Source organism: Montipora capricornis, chromosome 5 (assembly GCF_036669925.1).
Source record: "Montipora capricornis isolate CH-2021 chromosome 5, ASM3666992v2, whole genome shotgun sequence".
Classification (NCBI taxonomy): Eukaryota; Metazoa; Cnidaria; class Anthozoa; order Scleractinia; family Acroporidae; genus Montipora; species Montipora capricornis.
In genome coordinates, this window is record NC_090887.1 from 25,646,337 (window position 1) to 25,650,224 (window position 3,888).

Consider the following 3,888-nt stretch of genomic DNA (forward strand, 5'->3'; position numbering starts at 1 on the left):
GACAGACCCTGCCCGAACTTAACGTTGTTGGCCGCTCCAAACCTAACCTGCCGAACCAAACTGATTTCAAACGCCTCTCTTCTGCCGCTCTTAACACATCAGTTAGGTTCGGCGCATGAATGGATCGGCGTTTGGAACGGGCCTAACCCTTCTCTCTCAACTGAAACAAGACACTCCTGCCGGTTTCGGACCGTTAGAAATAGTGATCTTAAGCAATGACGACGGCAACACGAACGTCAAAAACTGAATAGGCTTAACAACAAAAACAACTCAGCACGTGCACTACACCTTTTTGGTACATTTCTTTGTTCGACACTGCACGACAGGACGTGAAATTTGCTTTCTGTTTATTTAACTTGGCTGCAGTCTCCAAGAATTCAAACTCCAGGAAATTTCAGCAAAACAATTGACATTTAAAGCGAGTTGCAGTAATCAGGACGTTTAAAAAAAAAAACGAGAATTCATTGTAATACTGACATATTCACTGCCCGTGAAAGTCGTCGTTGCTAATGATCCCAATTTTATGACGTATGCAGCATTTTGCTGACAAACATCGACACTAATTGCCCAACTGTATCAAGATATCGGCTATTCTTTTTCTGAACGGGAGAGCGGACGACTGATTGTACCATCTGAGGGTTTTGCTTGACAAGAGGTCGTCGACTGGAAGCTGAAAAGAAAAGGAAATATAGGGGTTAATAGATAAGACATTACTTCAAACTAAAAGCACAATACTTTCCGAACAAGTGATAAGATTTTTTCAAACCTAGAATACAGGCATACATTCAGCACAAATAACTCCCAAGGTGGAGTTAAATCAACCCATTGCGCTAAAGTTAAAATGTTTGTAAGAACTATTTTTCAACTCCAAGAAGGAGTTATTTTCCTATGTGGCAGAGTTAAAATAACTCCATAGGAAGGTTAAAATTACCCCAAGGTAATGAGAGTTATTTCAACTCCAGATTTGGAGTAAATATGGAGGTAAAACTACCCAAGAAAAGGAGTTATTCCTCGACGTAATTTTAACTCCACCTTTGGAATCTTACTTTATATGGAACGTATAAGAGAGAAATCCAGTTTAAATGGGATGATTGCTTTCAGTTATAAAAACGAAAAACAAATCGACAAAAAAAAAAAACCGGATGTCTTTTCAAGTCTGCTGCTTTTGACAGAGGAGTTCGTAACCACAACCAACCAACTTCCAGGTTATGACGTTATTCACGTAAACAATTGAAATACCAACGATTTTTGTAACTGGAATAAACTGGAGCGAAAGTGAGCTGCAAAAATACCTAATAACGAATAAACGCTGGTTACCTGTTGATGACACTCGAAATCCTTACCTTGCTTTTCAAGAACTGTTCAAAAAACATCAAAAGAAACACACCACAGTCGTAGCCGTTTTCTTGCTGTGATACCTAGGACAACAAATTGTAATAGATCAATTTGCTCAGTTTAATTATCTAAGGAAATCAATTTCTTTATATTATAATTCTATAAAGGCGGCCGATGAAAACTCGAGTGTTCTCTGCGAAACGACACCGAATCAAGGGTTTGAGGCCTCAAGAAGGTGATAATGGTGCGAAAAAGAAAGGACAAAGAAGAGAGAGCCAAGGAGAAACAAGGACTATGCAACCTTTTGTTTTCTATTAGCAACCTTTGAGATGCAAGGATGATCTCAGCGGAGCCGTTTTCAAAAATCCCGAATGATAAATATATCAACTATCAACGTGGAATAGAAATTCCAGTCATAAGCTCACCTTAGGGTAAAAAACTGGCATTGATTTGTCCACTAAATTCAGGGGCTCTCGTATCCACAGTTCCTCTCGTTACTGCCCACTCGCATCTAATAAAACTTTAAATAATACAAACAAAGTCAACTCTTGGAATACAGTAACAAATGATACATGTAAAATGCATCATCTGCATTGTGCTCTACCGAGCATCAACTCCTGACCTAAGTAATATACAGGAAGCAATTGTAATCTTACAAAAATCATACAGGGCAGCACGGTAATTGACGCACCTACGAAAACTTCGGCAGCCAATTTAAGAACATTCCTTTTGCTATTTTTCCATTTCTCGTCTGTCTAATTATTTTAACAGAAAGTCAAAGAGTACAGCAGTTTCAAGGAAAGTTAAGAGAGTATTAGCTCAGGAAACTTAATGACGTATAACTAATCTTGAAGACAAATATTGATCTTGTCCCTGTATTACCAGGAGCTACTGAGCAAACTTAATTCTAGTGATCTGTTTGGTATTAGGTGCCAAGACATGATGAAAACAGTTTTTAAGGCAATTCAGTTTGAAACGATGCCGAAGTACATACGTGGTCTTTTTCAAATGAGGAATACTGAACGCAACCTACGAGGATCAAGGAAACTTGTTATCCCATACGTTAACACAACCACTTATGGTCTACATTCCTTCAGATGTATACACTTATGCAAACATGTGGAACTAACAGAGGACCTGAGGTCATTAACGTCCTTGAACGAGTTCAGAACTAAAATATGCCAAATTTCTTTCGAACATCAATGTGGTTTTATTTATGTAAATAGTAGTTTAATGTACTGTATATATATATGATTTTATTTATTTATTTATTTTTTCTCGGACAAATTAGCTATACAGTTACTCTTGTAAATCCGAGGTGAAATAAAGGTGATGTTGTTGTGTATTCTTCGTTTGGAGTAAAATTGTGTCACCATAATAAAAAGTAGCTTTGAACAGTACTTTCATCTTAACTTTCGATTTACAAGTTAAACTTACCTTCGAATTAGCTCAGCTTCCTGCTCTCTCGAAGATGGAGTACAGTATAAACTGTCCTCGGAACCCCAAACAATAGAATCAATCTAAAACCGACGATGCGAAAGTCAGAATGTGTAAAAATAGACCTACACGGACGGTGTAGTAGGTGATACAAATTGTGTGATCACTGGTAATACATAGCCATCAAATACATTACCACCACCAAGAATAGGTCTCGAACACATGAATTCTTCGAAAGACTATTCTTACCGTTCACTATGCAGTAATGGGAGGTGGTAAACCAAAGCCAGGAACCAGTGACCACTAAAAATATCAAAATAAAACCTTGGAATTACAATACGCAATTACTAATGTGACCAGAGCTACTCAGACGAGTACGAATAGAACAAGTAGGTGTAAACCATTTGAACCAAATATTAACCAAGGAGCGACAAACCTGAGATAAGTAAAACCTTTTTAGTAATCACATGGTGTCCACTAGATCTCACTTCAAACTGGTCTGTTATATAATTTACAGAAAAGGGCGAGGGGCTGATCATGAAGACCTCTTTAAAGGGAGAATTTGATGTCTCTGCACATAGGCAAACTGTCACTTCAGCCCATTTAATTCCATTGTTATTGAAACAATTGAAAGAAATGATGCAGGAAATGGATACAATGCCATTGAAGTGGAACTACTCGTTGGAATTACATTTGCAATCATTTCCTTTGTTTTATAATCTACTGCATGCGAATAGATAACTTGTGCGTTGAATAAAATGTTCAACCCGTACAATAAATACGATAATCAAAACTAAATTTGATATTTTCTGTGTAAACCCGCAGTACATGTATCTTCTACCAAATTTGGGTCTGAGTAATTCAGTGTATGTGCTTTAATACTTTCTGTGATTAATGAACATCATCTGGTTCAGAAAGAAAGTGTAAAATTTACAACTGCTAGCGCCAAAGCTTGGATATGCCCAAAACTGTGAAACTGCCCCTTTAAAAAACAGGATTTTCTGGGATTAAACGAGAATTTCCGTGATATCCTTTTTCCACGGGATCAATCACTTTTACAGTCTTGTGTGGTCAAAATGCTATCAATGTTGGTTCACAAACAATTAAACAACCAAA

General features: G+C 37.4%; 1 long non-coding RNA gene and 1 pseudogene across 1 annotated transcript in view; both read right to left on the reverse strand.

Annotated features, from left to right (window-relative positions):
- Positions 1–334: 334 nt before the first annotated feature.
- LOC138048577 (sentrin-specific protease 7-like) lies at positions 335–2,996 on the reverse strand (annotated as a pseudogene).
- Positions 2,997–3,020: 24 nt separating this feature from the next.
- Positions 3,021–3,888, reverse strand: part of LOC138048902 (uncharacterized) — a 1,912-nt gene continuing 1,044 nt past the window's right edge. The window contains exon 4 of the long non-coding RNA XR_011132247.1: positions 3,021–3,075. This is a non-coding gene — a long non-coding RNA (uncharacterized lncRNA). The remainder of the gene's footprint in view (positions 3,076–3,888) is intronic.